The 17579-nt window shown below is 37.9% G+C and overlaps 1 long non-coding RNA gene across 2 annotated transcripts in view; it reads right to left on the minus strand.

Moving 5' to 3' along the window:
* Positions 1-2729: 2729 nt before the first annotated feature.
* LOC148216851 (uncharacterized) overlaps positions 2730-17579 on the minus strand; it is a 123388-nt gene continuing 108538 nt past the window's right edge. For both annotated transcript variants that reach the window (XR_015794496.1, XR_015794493.1), the window contains exon 3: positions 2730-3640. This is a non-coding gene — a long non-coding RNA (uncharacterized LOC148216851). The remainder of the gene's footprint in view (positions 3641-17579) is intronic.

The following is a 17579-nucleotide window of genomic DNA, read 5'->3' on the forward strand; positions in this document are numbered from 1 at the left end:
AAACGTGGCCCAAAAGTCCAAAAGCAGCCTCCAGGTCCAGTTGCTGTCAGTTCAAATTCAAAAAACTGCTGCCAGGAACGAGGACAACTTGGCAGGCATGACCAGTGAAATGCTGCAAAAATGCCTCAAGGCAGCAAAGCAGCAAACGTGGCAAAGCAACACATGTGGCAAATCAACAAACCCAGCCATCCTCCACCATGCTGTGCTCCAGTCCAATCCAGCCCACTCCTCTAAACCTCCAGCCCAAACAGGTCAAAAAGCTCACCTCCATCTAAGCAAACGCCACCAAAAAAACATCTTCACACGTGCCACAACAAACAATCAGGAGAACGGCTTGACCACGGCTCCCTCTCGCTTTCTGCCATCTTCTCCACCATTTTATGAGCATGAGCATCAGGGATTACTGAATTTGGAATCCTCATTATTTAGTTATCAAAGACTAGGCTAGCTTTGACAGATGGCAGGCTGCAAGGAGCTTTATTTTGAACACTACCAATTGAAAATAACACTCCTCCTGTAATTGGTAGGCTTTGTTAATAGATTCCTCTCCGTGTGCTACTGGCCGACTTTTCATTCCACTATAAGAATAATGGTGCTTTGTGCATCTGAGCAGCCTTTAAACAACAAATAGAAAAATTCTCAGTGATTGCTCTGCTGTTTAATATCAGGTTATCAAAAATGATGTCAGATTAAAGCCAAACATTCACACACATTCTCCCAAGCAATAAACAGATCAATGCTAGTCCTGGTGCTGAGATAGATGGTTGAGTTACTTGACAATTCCATTACAATGGGAAATGCTAATCAATGTATATCTACTTTTTAATATAATGTTACTGCAACCCTGCTTTTTACTGGCATTTGAAAGACTTCATGTCAACTGTCCAGCAAAAGCCAATAACACAGACTGGCAACAGATTCTTAATATTTTTAAGTAAATCTTCAAATTCCTGACACGGTTCAAAGCACTATTTTCTCTTTCTTTCTCTTCACATTTTCATCTTTACCTCCATCTATCTCAGCAGTTTGAGAAGTAAACATAAACACCCAGAACAAAACAGTGGCTAAACACTTCTGTAACACTGCCAAGAAAATTGCTCAAATGCAGCCCCCAGGAGTCAAAATCTAGAGTGTAGAGAGATACACATAAACATAATCTGTCTCTTGGTCTCTGCTCAACAAGAATTTATACAACACCTAGCTCCCAAGACCCTGGATAATATGTAGTTAGTTATAATTCTACTTCCAACATTTGTTAATATCATTCAATACTTTCAAACTGTACTTATGTTTTCATCATCAGTTTGGGGAGGGTGGTCAGAGATAAAATCAGAGCTCAAGATCAGTGACCTCTTTTTAAAAATTAATTGTGCCTTTTAAAAATGTTAATACAGTGTATAATTATTTAATTATTATGTTCATATTGATTACACATAATGGGATATGGGTGCCTGTCACTGGATGTAAAAACAGCTGCATGTTCTGAAGCAGTTCAAAGAAGGTTTCTTAGAAAAGTGGAGAGAAAGGCATGAAGACTCTATATGAAGCAATTTGCCATATTACCAGCATGATAATATGGTTGCTGATACATTTATGCTAGTTAAGTAATATATAAAACTGATTAATCATGTGACTATATGCCACCAGACTAATCAGGACCAGCTCTACCATTAGACAAAATCAGACAGCAGACAGATAAATATTAGGACTGTGCAAAGCCACTATTGTTAAAGGCTTAGAAGAGACATTGGGAGGGCCTCCCCACGTCACCTGACATGCACATACATAATGTATGACACTTCTGCCATGACTGCCCTGAAGCACTAGGATTCAGAAATAAATGTATTCAATATAGATCTATACTGTTTCCTATTCAGTATAGGAAGCGAAGGATAAAAAAAAAGGAAAATAAAACAATTCATCTATAACATTATACAGGTAAAACCTTGGTGAAGAGATAGCTCTTTAAATGCCCAAGTGCCTAAACGATATACTAGTACAGTAGATGCCTTAAGTGTTTCAGATGGAGGAGAAGCACGTCAGAGTGCAGGCACCATTGAGAAAAGGTCCATCTGTGAGTAACTGCAAGATGATACTCTTCTCAATCTTGGGAAACACAGAAGAATCTCCTCCAATGATAGTAAATTATAAGGTTACAATTACAATGAAGTCATGCTGTCAAGTATCTTTGTCTCAATTTTTTTGGGACGTTATATGCCAAAAACAGAATCTTGAGCCTAGCAGTGCAGCTGCTTCAACAAGGATGTTGTTAAGAATGAAGCTAGCAAGTCAGGAGCTAATGGCTGGTGTGGGTCTTCCGGGCTGTGTGGCCGTGTTCTGGAAGTTTTGTTTCCTAACGTTTCGCCAGCAGCTGTGACCGGCATCTTCAGAGTGCAGGAGCACAGACAGGAGCAGTTCTTTCTGTGCCCAGGATGATGTGAACAGTTCACACAATGAACATGCTAATCACCCCCAGCAGCCACTCGTCAACAACTCAATAGAAGAAAAAACCCTGCCTAACCCCCAGGACGATACACACATATCCTGACACCAAAACAAGCAGCCACTTGTTAACCCCCCCACCCCCACCCCCCAACCCCCACCCCCAATCCCCCCTTCAGATCTCTATAAATACCCACAAGAGGGTCACATCATCCTGGGCACAGAGAGAACTGCTCCTGTCTGTGCTCCTGCACTCTGAAGATGCCGGTCACAGATGCTGGTGAAACGTTAGGAAACAAAACTTCCAGAACATGGCCATACAACCCAGAAGACCCGCACCAGCCTTCATATGCCGGCTGTGAAAGCCTTCGACAATACATCAGGAGCTAATGTTTCCCAGGCCTGAGTAAGCTGTTATATCCATAAGCTTCAGCTGCAGCTGTTCTCCAGCCTTGAAAAAAAACTGGTAAAGTGTGCATTGCCTCAGAAAGGTAGGAGGTCAAGACTAGGGTTTTGTCAGCCTTTTGAAGCAGGCCAGGTCAGGAAACAGACAGCACAAATTTGACTGGAACTCTGCTTTATTATTATGAGGTGTTGTTGTTGTTGTTTAGTCGTTAAGTCGTGTCCGACTCTCCGTGACCCCATGAACCATATTGTGCCAGGCCTTCCGGTCCTTCACTGCCTCCCTGAGTTTGCTCAGTTTCATGCTCATTGCTTCAGTGATGCTATCTAACCATCTCATCCTCTGCCGTCCTCTTCTCCTTTTGCCTTCAATCTTTCCCAGCATCAGGGTCTTCTCCAAAGAGATCTCTCGTCGCATTAGGTGACCAAAGTATCTGAGCTTGAGCTTCATTATTGATCCTTCCAATGAGCAATCAGGGTTGATTTCCTTTAAGATTGACTGGTTTGATCTCCTAGCAGTCCAGGGGACTCTCAAGAATCTTCTCCAGCACCACAGTTCAAAGGCATCAATTCTTCGGCGCTCCGCCTTCTTTATGGTCCAGCTCTCATTATGAGGTATAATAACTTGAAATTCTGACAAAGTTTCCCTCTGCCCCCTGTTATGCCAAAGAGAATCAAGGTGAGGTTATCCTGAGTTTCTTTCTCATTCCTTCTTCTTTCCCAGGGCTCAGCTGATGTTTACTTAACCACATTCCTTCTTTAAGGTTATTTCTGTAATCTTTTACAGGTTTAAATCCTAGGGAGATAAAGATATAGATAAGCACTGATTACTGTGAACTGCACTAGGCAAATTTGTTATATATGGCTGTGTTCTAATCTTCAGTAAAGAAAAACAAAAAAACAAAGCAAAACCTTCAGCAGTGAAGCCAGGGCTTAAATAAGGGTTCAGTATCTGGAGAGTTGATATTCTTAGACATGCCTGGGGTGAAACCTGACAGCAAATTCTATCTACTTCTTTTACCACAGGAAAAGCCCAAGGTTAAGCAGTCTACAGACTCTTTTTAAACCCTGCTAATGTCAACCAAGTTATTAATGCCTCGTTCCAGCCATTCTGAAAGAGCATTTATCCCAGACAGTGAATCACTTATTGAAGTATATGTGATATAATCCACCACAATTGACCCAAGACACAGCAGCCATTGCTAGACCAGTGGCAGCCACTGCAGCCCTTCTATGAGCAAATACATTCCTTTTTGATGGGAATCTGAGCAAATTTCCTAGCTGCTTCACTCAACATAAACTAAAGGTATGAGACTTGAAGATTTTCCTATAAACAGAACTTGAGTAGGATTTGTAATTGGTCTAATGACAGAGCTGGGAATTTTGACGATAGTACAAATGTAGACAACTAGGCTAATTTTGTGACATACCTGAGGCTAACTTTGCTGATGCAGTTGTGAGAGACTGTAGGAAGGAAGTGGAGGAAGAGGAGTGCAGTTTAGGTAAGAAAAGATAACAGTCCAGATGTAAGAGACATGCATAGGGAACATTTCAAAGAAACTCTGCCTTAATTAACTCACTAAAATTCTGGCTAGGATTTTACTCTTACAGTTTCAAGAATATGTTTTTACCCAGGCTAGCATTAAACAGGCCTTTCTGAGATCTGTGAGGTTCTTGCTGTTTGCCAGAAAATGATGGCTAGCCATGAAATCTCTTGCCTCCAGCAAGATAAGCACTAAGTGCCAGAATATCTTGCTTAGCTTCAGCTGTTAGCTCAGTTGTGGGCAATGAGACAGAATATCCAACAAAAATGGGAGAGAAGAAAGAAGACCACCCAGTGTTTAGTAGCAAAATACTGGGCGGTCTTCTGCTGTAAGTTATCAGATTCCATAGAGAGGACAATAGAACTGAAGGAGCCATTCTTCACTTCTCCTCTGCTTCCTCCTGCAAGCCATGGCAAGATTGGGGAAGTGGGTAAAAGAACAATAGTAAAGACACTTGGCAATAGTTAAACAAAAATACCTTAATGTCTGCAGACGAAAGTCAGCTTTTCCCTGAAGAGAATTTCACACAAAATGTAAAGTGCTGAGTAATTAAGTAGCCCACTGAAAATTATTCTTAATGAATACAAATCATGTCACATTGAAATTTTCAATGAAAAACTGTGCATGAAAATTGGTTCTAAATTAGTTGTAAGGGTATTTACATGATTTCTATAACTTAAGTCACTTGGTGGGAGTGTTAGGGGTTGTTTATGACTCTTGGTCAATCTACCAAAATAGTCCTAAGATCCAGCACAGCTGACCTATATGATTTTTTCTTTCCATCAATTATGTAAGCTGGGGTGGGGAAGGAAAAATGTGGTCATGATAGAGAAATCCCACGAACTGATGGTGGTGAAATGCTAGATTCTGACTTTGTTCTGACTTCTGGAAAAGCTGAAGCTCAGCTTGAAATAAGTCTAAGGATATTAAAATAACTGATCACCTGCCTGAATGCAATACTATGTTTTACTAACCACCATGGAATGACTGGTAGAAATATTTCTCAATGTTTTATATTGTTACTAGGCCCAATTCTGCCTTATACAGTATGCAACTGTAATTAAATACAGAAGAGTACACTTGCGTGTTGGGAGAAAAAAATGCAACTTGTTTGGACAGACATTGATAACCTTGCATTCTGCTGTATTTCACAGCGGAGTATAATTGCAAACTATGTTAAAAGCATATGTATGATCAGACACTACAGGCCAGAATTCTTATTTTTCCCAAACTATGTAGATGGCTCTAATACTTCAAAATTATGACATCACTGAATGTTTCTTGTCAGATCTGGGAGTGCTCTTTGCCTCAATTCCAAATTAGAAGGTTTTTGCTAAGAAAAAAATACCAACAGAATTGAGAAAGATAAGAAATATAAGAAAGGTAATTCTGCAGTATTTTATTTTGGAATTTTTTGTTATACCGCCTGTAAAATTAGGCAAACTTTTATTATCAACTGACAAACCCACCACCAATTGTAATATTTTATCTTGTTTTGTTTTTACTTTATTGTTATTCTTAATGTGTTTTTGTTTGCAGTTCTGGCCAGTGACCACAATAAAAAATATTCATTCTATTCTACTTTGGAAAGTAGATATTTGTACAATGTTCAGCATATTAAATATGGATTGAAACTTCCCTAAAAGCTTGGCAAGTTCTTTTTTATTTACTTTTCATACACTCCCAAAATGAGAGCAATCATTTTATTTTTAAAAAGCTTGAATTAATGATGTTCCAATGAAATGTTTTTTAGAGCCACAGTAAAATGCATTGATTTCTGTACTTGCTAGCTCTTGGTGGGATCCCTTGGGAGAATTTATCTTGGAAACAAAATACCATAAAAAGTTGCATAGAACACGCTCTTCAATTCCTTGATGTAGGAATAAGGTGATGAAGTAGCAACAAGAATATGAGGTAGTTAGTAGAGCTTATAAGCATTATGAAAATCACTTTGGAAAATTAATCTTTATAAAATTCACAACAACAAAGAAGGTGAAGCTGTTTTACTTCAAGCCAGTATAAAAATTGTAAACATGTTCCCTAAAATGGAACAAAGTACCTTGCATCAATAGAAAAATAAAAATACCCAAACAGAAGTTCAACGGAATTATAAAATGAAATACATTTTCCTAATTTAATAATATATGAGAATATGACACCATGTTGCCTCTAGCTTTTATTTTTTTTAAGGCAAATGAAATTAAAAATTCCACAGGAGAGAGACCTATAATAAAAGTTTTTGCTTTGAGTAGAAATATTACATCTATCTTGAAGTAAATGATAAAAGTTTGAGACTTGGCAAACAGTGCTATTTATAGTAGCAGAGAATTCTTCAAATAAACACTAAAAGGAAATAAAGAAATTGAACTTTTCAAACCTGTATCGTGGAGACCTAGAGGAACTGTGTAGAATATTATACACAGATCTGTCAATCCACTTAAAATATCAAATGGATGGAGTTATGTGCTGAAAACACAGTCACTGTACCATAGTTATGTCTATGTCTATCCCGAGCACCAGCCTCAGACTGATGAATCTGACCTCTCGTATCTAAGCATTATCCTACTTCAGTAGCACTGCTGTTGTTTTCTGTGAGGTTATTATAGCATTTACACTCACATTTAGTTGTGTTTATGGCAGTTGCATGTTATCAAAGAGGCTGTAATGGATGCAGTATACAAATGTGCCACAAGGCTATCGCAAGAACAAAACCAAATCACAAGTCCTGCTTTGAAATTGGTTTTAATGAGGAAAAAGTGGGATTAATATTTTATGATTTAATATGGAAAAGGAAAAATAAGTGCTTCATCCTTCATCACACAATAAAGATGCTTAAACGTTACAGATTGCAGCAAAGTATTTTAGAGGGAATCTATTCTTGAAAAACTATTGCAGATAATGGGGAAATAAGCCTCAGCAATATTATACCAGAAGCATCAGACTTGGTTAAAGAAAGAATTAAAAAATTAAAAAAAAGATTCAGGAAATATATTTATACTGCATTTGCCATGAGGTCACAGTTACAATGTTTTCAGTTGTGTAAAAGGCCAAGGTCATATAGCTGAATAAGTTGAGGCGCAAGCTGAGCAAATAGTGTAGACCACCATGAATTTCATTTGGGGGATATTTGTTTTTGAGGATACATGTATTAGTTTAAATAAAATAATATTTTAAATAAACCTAAAACATTAGCTTTAAATTTTGGAAAACAATTACGGAGAAAGCAAATAAAAAGAAATTAAGATAGTGATGATTTGAGTAAGTTCTACACTATGTCCCATGCAATAGATTGATTTAAAATGACAAATAATTTGGAGACATGGAAAGCAAAGCTATACTGACTTATACTTTCGAGTAATATTCATATAACTACCAAACAACCCAAATGCATGAATGAATGCTGTAGGCTTTGTAACCAACAACAAATTTAAGAGCAAATCAGTAGACTTTAAAGCAGTGTAAAAATTAGGGTTATATATCCTTGCATTTTCAGAAATATAATTAATTAAATGTTGATCCACTTACAGTAACACAAACCAACCAACTGATCCATTACCACTGTTAAAGAAATCAGTTGGATGACTAATTATACTGATTATGGAGTTTCATTATGTGTCTGTATCTGTGTATGTATGAATGAATATTTAAACAAATACACAGCAATCATGTGCATACATTCACAGAGTATCTTGTCATAGTCATCATTAAACTGATGATGGACATAATGATTCCAAATAAATACTGTATAAAGGACAATTTACTATGCTGGGTTTTTGTTTAAGATAGTTACAGTATTGCAAAAATCAGCATTTTGTTTTAAAAATTACATGCATATTTAATAAAGTACTAATTTCTTCTCAAAGAAATCTATATCTCTCCATATTTTGCTAATTGCAACTTCTAGTCTCCTTCAGGTTGGTCATGCTGGTTAGGACTGTTGGGAGTTCAATTTAAACTGACTGGTCTAATGTTCTCTGGATTCTTTTTTTTTTCTCTCTCTCCTTTTTGATGGCCAGGTCAATAGTTGCTCTGCTCTAGTCATATAGCACTTTATCCATTCTCCAGGAAGAGAGAGTTAATCCTATGTGATCCCTGATTCCAGATTTCCATGGCATGAACTAGCTTGCTTAAAATAAATGAAAACTTTCTTATGGAGCTTTAGGTAATTTGGCATCTGATCCTGAAAATAAATGACTGAATTTTTGAGTTTGCACAGCATGCTGGGCCTGTAAGTGATCCACTTAAGCCTGTTGTGCAAACCCAGCCAAAAATCACATCATTTCTACTCCTGAGAAGAGTAAATACACATGTTCTTCCCCATCCCAGGATTGTCCTCCTTACGTACAGAGTATCTGTAGTGGGGAACTTCTTTATCCATGGCAATTCTCCATGTGATCTGCAATAGTTCCCCCCCCCCTCACTGGGGACACCCATCTATACATATGAAGGCAATGTAGAGGTAGAGCTCTTGCATTCATCTCCATTATTTTGCATGGGTCAGTAACTAATTGTTTAAATATACCCCAATTCTCTGGAGTTCACCAAATCATACAAGACTTCAGAGATCTCATATGATTTGAAACCTTGTGAGATTTGCTAATCTGGTTAATTTTCTAGTGAAATAAGATTTTTAAAATATGTATTTTGGGTTGTTCACAAGGTTATAATGTAGTACCACCTGAAAGTAGAATTTACATATAGTTTAAATAGCTAAAAATGGTCCATTTGGAATCAGGTGTTCAGTTTGCTAATTGCTTTCAGGTTCTTTAATTATGTTTGAAAATGTAATTATTTAATGACTTCATGGGAAAGTGGGATAGAAATCCATTAAATAAATATATTTTTTATCCAAGCCGTTTATATAAAGTTTGGATCACAACTGTTAACATAGAGTACTTGTTATATGTGCCTGATTAAAGTAAGTTATAAAGTGAGTTGTAATTCTTATACAAGTTGCTTTCCATTCTGAAAAAAATAAACTAAAATTTTCAGTTAGCATGTATTGTTTATGTTCTGCTAGAGATACGGCTCTTGCTCTTGCAAAACATTTATGTAATCTTTGGCCTAGCAGTTAATATGTCCCCTGCAGGCAGACTCCATATAAATTAGAAAGAAACTCAATTACTGAACTCCTGATAACTTATCTCAACCGAATGCAAATGAATTAAGATGGTTAAATGTTGGCTCTCCTCAAATGTACCATTTGGATACTCCCCTCAACTAAAATTAAGGAGATTGTGATGGTTTAGGCTTTAAAACTTTATATGCATTTATCCCAGGCAATTTACCAAGTAAACAGTAGATAGTCCTTGCTGAAGTAAATTGAAATGGGGGAAAAACCCTATGGATACAAGCACTGCTTGACTCTTCCTGCCTATTGACAGCTTATATAACATGCTCTGTATCTGTTTGGCTGGTTGTTTGTCAGGTGGAACATTTGTGGGGACATCTGCAAGGGTGGTGAAAAAAGACAAGATGGCAGCCACATGATCAAAGTACTCCTTTTTTATGTGTGTGGCATCTGCAAGAGATAGAGCAAAAAAAGGGGGGAGTGGGGCTTCAAGCGTGCAGTTGCAGCTGTCATCTTGACTTTTTGACCTTCAGTGGATGCCTCTAAAGAGCTGACTGCTTTTTTTCTGTTTGTTCTAATTTTTAAAATATTATTATATGCAAGAAGAAGATTGATTTAAAAATGGCTTACAAAGCAGTTCTAAAATTATGTGTGTCTATTCGAAGGCCCATTGAATTCAGTCAAATTCACTCACCGATAAAAAAGTACAGAATTACAGTCTAAACACATTTACTCAACACCCATTTTGCAGAGTATAGATCAACTCCAGATTGCGTCATTGAAATCTGGCAGCAAACCCCCCTAATTTGATGTTGTAATTTTGGGTTTTCCTCTCAAAGGCTAAAAGTAGGCCTGCTTCTTTGCACTTTAACCCTCTCCTTCAAAAAGGCTCCATTCCTGGTGATATTACTACATCACTGGATTGCCACTATTAGTTGACTTAAACACAATGCCTGAGTACACACATCAAGACGAGCTATAGGACAAGCATTACTGGCTGAATTCACCTAATGCACTAAACCAATAACAAACAAGTACCATTACATCTTAGCCTGATGTATAAATCCAGTTAGTTTGGTTGGCCTATTCTTCCTCCCTCTGCTGCTTCCCATACAACTCCTTTTCTTGCATGGGATGCTCTATGTTTGAACACATGCACTGGTGAAACCAAGCTTTAGTTCAAACTCATTTCCACCACTGTGACTGCCGAGATGGAAAATCAAGGTAAGTTTAGATGAAGTATACTAGATGCCCCAGGACCAGAGTTCTTTCAAAATAATCTCATCTTCCTTTCTTTTTTTGGCCTCCCCCAATCCTGGTTCATACTAATGCTCAAGTTGGGGACTCCTCTGTTGGGAAAAGCTTTGATTTCAATTCCAAGAACTGGCAGGTCTGGAAACATTTCTACCAAAGCAATCACCACCAGCACCAAAACCTGCGGTCCTCTGCCTATGAAAAATATGCCTGAAAACTCTTTTGTTTACAAGGTTGCTTTGTGCTTTTAAACTGAGATACAGGTAGTCCCTGGGTTAAGAACATCTTGTTTACGGACAACCCATAGTTAAGAATGGAGCCCATTGTAGCAACATCTGAGTTAAATACACAATGATTTGAGTTAATTACACAATACTACTTATACAGTATTAGACAATAATACTGTTCTGGCTTACGTACAAATTTGACTTAAGGACGGACCTTGGGAATGGAACTTGTTCTTAAATTGGGGACTACCTGTAATCAATATCACAAGACAGTTCCAAGTAAGCAATAATTTTCTCTTTAATTGGGAATTAAATAGAAGCAACACTTCCAGCAGGATATGCTGAATACGTCACTGAGCTCTTCATCTGTTCCTAAATTGAAGGAGCATGGCGACTAAGATAAAGAACTGGGAAGGAGACATATTTATTCTGGATAAAAAATGCCTTGCTGCTGAGGTCAAACCAAAGTTAGCCTAAGCCTGGTTCAGTGTGGTTTCGTAGGAGCTTCTGAAAGCCTCTCAAGCCAGCGCATCAGCCTTAGCAGCTAAGGATGATAGAACTGGTGTGTAGCAACTCCAAGGAAAAAAAAATACACTGATCTCATTCCATAATATGATGCATTGCTAATTACTGGGGATTTGAAACTTGGGAAAAGAGTTTTTGAGAAAATTAATGTAGACTGAAAAGATCAATGTACAAAGACAAGGACTCATTAGATTTTTCTCAGAGATCTGTGTGTCTCTTGACAAATACTTGTTGGCAACTTTATGTTAGAAAAGAAAGACAAGGAAAAAAAAGCATCCTTGAAAATTGCCTGACTGTCTCCATAAAAATTAAGCTACAACATTGTTCCTCAGAGTGAATCTTGGTGTCAAGGACTCCCAACTGACAAGATTATCCACTCCAGTGATCACTCATTCCAATTAGGGTGATACAGCAAAGAGGTAGAATGTAAAGGATAGTAGAAAAGTTGTTTCCTATCTGGTATGACAAGCTAAGGAAATGCTAGATGATACATTAAATACAGAGCAGACAGGTACCCATCTTAATTTGGATAAGAGTGATCTAAGTACATGAGGCACAATTCTGATCAAGACTGCCATCCTTAAGGGACATTAAACTTCTTCTGCCACTTGTTTCACAAATTACCATTTCCTGCACAGAGATTTAAATAAATCAAAAAACAATACAAACAACCCCCCCCAAAACCAAAACCAAAAACCAAAACCAAAGCCAAAACCAAAAAACCTAGTTTCGAGTTAATGCATTTCCTCCCATTTTGAAAGCCCTGTCTGTCTGTCTGTCTGTCTGTGTGAAAGTTAGGGAGATTTAGAGGCATCCCAGGGATTAAAGGCTTGAGTCAAAATGACACAAAAACTGTTGTGCTATCATGACATAAGCAACACTCCTTTTGGGTGTGCATGCAGTATCATAATACACACACCAAAGGGGGCAAAGCTTGCATTGCAAAGGCATGATTCTGCTTTGTGCTTCCCCCCTCCCCTGCCTCCCAGGATGGTTCTGGGGAGATTTATACCACCCCCTACCATTGTTGATCAGGATTGGAACCCTATATAGTTATGTACTCACCACCAAAACTTTGGGAAAGGCCACCTCCTTATCAAGTTGCCTGCATTCAGCTGGCGTTCTGAAGGAAACCTGTGTGGCGCTGTGTGCATTCTAGACTCTGTTATATAAAAAACATTCCCATGGGTAAATAGATGTACACTATGTATTCAGATGTTCTGGAAGAAAGAAGGAATTTTAAGAGAGTAGTCTTTACAATTTTCCTAACTTCTGAAGCAATTTGTTTTTTGGAGTGGCAAGATGGAAAATAGATGCTTTTTAAAAGAGCATGGGATATGCTTTCACATCACAGAAGGAAAATAACATGCATATACTCGCTCATGTACCTTACACTAAATTGACTGGTTAGATAATTCCAAAGTTATAAACAGTGCACCAGGACTAGTTATTCAAGCTGAAACGTATTTCGTGGAATAAATATTAAACAGGATTTTAAAAAACAGGCAACAAGAACAGGTGGGAATATACATCAAATCAGGTCACTAGTCCAAATAAGATTTTTAAAGATGGATAGATGGATGGATGGATGGATGGATGGATGGATGGATGGATGGATGGATGGATAGATAGATAGATAGATAGATAGATAGATAGATAGATAGATAGATAGATAGATAGATAGATAGAAAAATAATGCTGCTATGATCAGTGTCTCAGCGCTGTCTTTTAGTCCAGCCCTTTCCAGCCACTGGTAGGATTTCCCAATGTCAGCCACCTCAGCTATCTGTCAGTGGTACATCCCATGCAGGGTCTTGTCTTGCCATGGCACTTCCTCTGCTTGAACTTCCTCCCATGTCTGCTGCTGCCTGAGGCATTCTCTCAGCAGCTCATCTTTGGATTCCATCTTATTGATGTACTCCTGGATGCTCTGGGTTTCATTCAGGACAGTGGCTTTGACATTCACCAGACCCTGCCACCTCTTCTGGGTGGTGTAGTCTCTGGGTGTCGGACTTGGGGTGGAAACCTCCATACATTGTGAGAAGCTTTAGGGTCTTCACGGTGGCAGCCTTCATGTCCTCCTTTGGCCAGCTCACTATATCGGCAGGATACCTGATGACTGGCAGGGCATACATGATGGCATACACTTGTAGTGGCAACGTGGAAGACCATTGTTATTTCAAGGAGTTTAGGTGACATAGTTTGATTTCTCCTGTACACATTAAGAAAGTTCACTCTGAGTCATAATAATGTTTACCTAGCTTTTTTTCACTTTTACTTAGAAGTGGGGGGGGGGGGAGAAACCCTCAAGATTCTTTAGGTTAAGCACTAGCTTATTTATACAGTTCCCAGTCTCTTGATCCATATGATGAGCAGGTACAACATCTGGTCAAGGTCACTCTCACAGCCCCAACTCCAAAACAGTCATGAGATTGCAGTGCCAGATGTTGGTAAAAGCCCCTGGCATTGCCCCTGGAGTTTGGAGCATGGACACAGGCCTTGGGACTAGGCTCTGTGTTACCTAAGCCAACTTGGGGTCTTTCTCCTGTTGCCTTATGGTAGCTCCTGACAGTAGGGGAAGAGTTGTATCATCTTGTTTGGTATGTTATGCTTTTATACAGTGCTTATCTATTTCTGTTTAATTCTATCTGCTAATTCTTATATTCCTGTTTAAATCTGTTTATATAATAAAGTTATATAACAATAAAGCTTAAAATCTCCTTTCCTACTGGTGTGTTCATTGTCTGTGGATCTAAAAGAACTAAAAGTATGAATTGCCTGGGCATGTGGCCAGTGCTTTGACAATTTCCAAAACAACACTGAATGGCCCAACCACGTACCTGGCATTGTGTACAGGAACATCTGCTCAGTGTATGGGCTAGACCCTCCCAAGTCCAGATGGGAGATTTCACAGAAGATCATGGAGAATGACGGGGCTAAGATCCTGTGGGACTTCCAGATCCAGATGGACAGGCAGGTACTAGTCAATCAACCAGACATCATGGTTGTAGACAAGGACCAGAAGATAGTGGTGGTGATAGATGTAGCAGTGCCAAGTGACAGCAACATCAGGAAGAAGGAGTAAGAGAAGCTGGAGAAGTACCAGGGCCTGAAGGAGGAAGTAGAGAGGATGTGGAACATAAAGGCCAAAGTGGTCCCAGTGGTGGTAGGAGTACTCAGGGCTGTGACTCCTAAGCTGGGAGACTGGCTCCAACAGATTCCATGAACAACATCAGAGCTCTGTCCAGAAGAGTGCAGTGCTAGGAACAGCTAAGATACTGCACAGAACCCTCAAACTCCCAGGCCTCTGGTAGAGGACCGGAGATTGAGGAAGACACATACCACCCAGAGGGGTGAGAGGGGATTTTTTTTATTATGTCTATAGTCTGAAGATTTTGTAATGTACTATTGATTGAAATCACATAGGAAGTAATTAATATCAAGCTTATACCAGTTCTTATGCCTTAAGGATTCTTGCTCGTAAGTTGGATTTTGTTTTAACTGCTTTATAGGTTTTTTTTTAAGAAACAAAAACTTATAAAATAAAGAAAAACCCTTGATGCCATTATTTATAAGATGATAAAGCTTGTAAATTAGATGTACTGATCAGGGTACATATTAAAGTGCAACTTTATCCCAGTAGGATTACCAAACGCATGTAGTTTGCTTTGTTGTTGTCACCCACATCGGTCGACAGATGACATGCCTATGGCTTGTAATTTAAGGGTTAGTGGTGTGTGGGCAGCTAAAGTAGTTGAAAGGCCATGTATTTACCAACCCATAGTTACATTGCTAATTGCTATATTTATCAAGCACTTACTTCATAGGCTACCACATCTAGACATTTCTTTCTGATGTCTGGACTATTTACAAGCATTGGGAGAATATCTAATATCTGGTATTTAACATTAAAAAAACAACAACACTGGCATTGAGTAGAAGCCTTAAGAGAAAACTTTCTTAAAGGGGGGAATTAATAGATATTACATATGGTAATCCCTTGCAACATGGTGCTCCATAACTCCCAGAATTCTTAGCTACTAAGTGGTCAGTGACCATATTGACTGGGGATCCTTAGAATTATAGCCCAACAGATCTGGTTGGAAAAGCTGGTGTAAAGTTCTAATGGGAGTTACATAAAGGGATGGATTTACCCAGGTTTTTAATGATGGGGGGGAAATGGATGAACTATAATGAATGAAAATGAATTGTAAGGAACTCTACAAAGTGTTCTACTACTTAGAGTTCTGAGTCAGCTGTTACCCAGTGTGTAAAAATTTATTTATTTTTGTATATAATTTTATTAAAAGTTTTAAAAACAAAGTTAAAAACTAATACAAACTAATGTAAAGTAAGGAAGAAAAAAGAAAATGAAATAGATCAAAGAGAGAGCTAAAAGAGAAAGAAAAGAAAGAAAGAAAAAGAAAAATGGAAAGGAAAGGAAAGAAAAAAAATACAAAGAAACTGCTTCTGAACTTCTTTACAGCAGTTATAAGTACGATTATAAATTTACCTCTTTCTCTAAAGTTACATCATGACTCTTTTCTTTCTATAATGTATCCTGTCTAATCATTCAAAACCATCAATCATAAGTTCATCTTTTTTTCTGTTTTATGCAAAAAGTTCATAAGGGGTTTCTAGTCAGCAGTGAACATAGTATTGTCTTATCTCTAATCAAAGAAGTCAATTTGGCCATCTCAGCAAGTTCCATCATCTTCACCAGCCATTCCCCTATTGTAGGTATTGCCAAATCTTTCCATCTTTATGCATACGATTGTCTCACTGCAGTTATCATACAAAAACAAAATTCTATGACTTTTGCCCACCTGTTTGTACATCAGTCCCAAGAGGAAGATTTCTGGTTTCAGTTGTATATTAACCTTTAAAATCCTCTGAATCAGTGTATGTATTTGAATCCAATTTTAGCCCACTTTATCATACATTCTTTCACTTGTTCTTCTTCTGTTTAAAATTTCAGTAAAAGTTTATACATTTTAGCAATGACATGTTCATCATTTGTGCACAACTCCATTTCATGGGTCTATGAGGAAAATATGGCTGGAAACCTGACAGTGCTTGGCATTTCTGGTTACCAGAAGAATTGTTGTTTAAACAAATGTGATCCCTCCTTTACTGAGGTCACTGGGACATGAGAAGGGTTAAAATGGCATTCATACTCTTCAGTTTGGGGGGCTTCAAGCTAGATATGGATCTTGCCAGGGTCCTACTTAAATTTCCTTGAGTATACTGGATATACTGAATATATTAGCTGCTTTTGGTTATGGCTAGAAATTTAAGGGTCAATGCTAGTGATGACCACTGAAATACTAGACCTCAACAGTTACCAAAAAAATGCTATTGCTGATGGTGACTCTGCCTAATAGCTCCATCAGGTTGCCTTAACCCTCAGTTACTACTTGGTGGCTACAGGCCATCTTATCTTCCAGTTTGCCACTTTTTTAACCATACAAACTCTTTATTAATATTATCTTAATACACTCCACAAATATTCCAAAAATCAAATGGTAATATCTTCCCCAAACGTTCCAGATTATTCTCTTTATTATCCAAAAATGATTTCCCCAGTGACAGCTAAAATGTTTCAGGTTCTGTCCTTTAACAAAGAAAATGCAAGCTCTTGAATATTGAGCTGAATTTCCGTATTAATTTTATTTTATTAAACATAGTTTAGATGAATGTATTGGCACAGTTATTCAGATCAGAAATTGTCATTGTTTTTACTGTTACCCTTTTTCTGTCTTAGTGATAAATGGTGCAACAAAGAAAATAATTGTCTTCAGATAACATTTCATGATGTATCATCAATTAGATCTTCCATTTGTAATAAAGAAGAAAATATCCTAGCTGTTGGATTGTGGGTGGAGGTGAGACATTCTGCATCACAAAACTGACATTTTAATGCTCCAAATAAATTATGGAATCTGTGTAACTCTTGAATATGTTTAGTGGCCTTTGTTTAAACACCCCTCCCTCTAGAATTAAGTTAATGCCAGAGGAGAAAGAGTAATACCAGATAAGACAGGAGTATTTAGAATAATTGCAAAACACATTCAATTTATTTATTTGCTACAATTTTTTATGACAGATTTGTAT

This window comes from Python bivittatus, unplaced genomic scaffold (assembly GCF_059951505.1).
Source record: "Python bivittatus isolate LINGU-HERP-01145 unplaced genomic scaffold, Pbiv_v1 ctg000070_np1212, whole genome shotgun sequence".
Lineage (NCBI taxonomy): Eukaryota > Metazoa > Chordata > Lepidosauria > Squamata > Pythonidae > Python > Python bivittatus.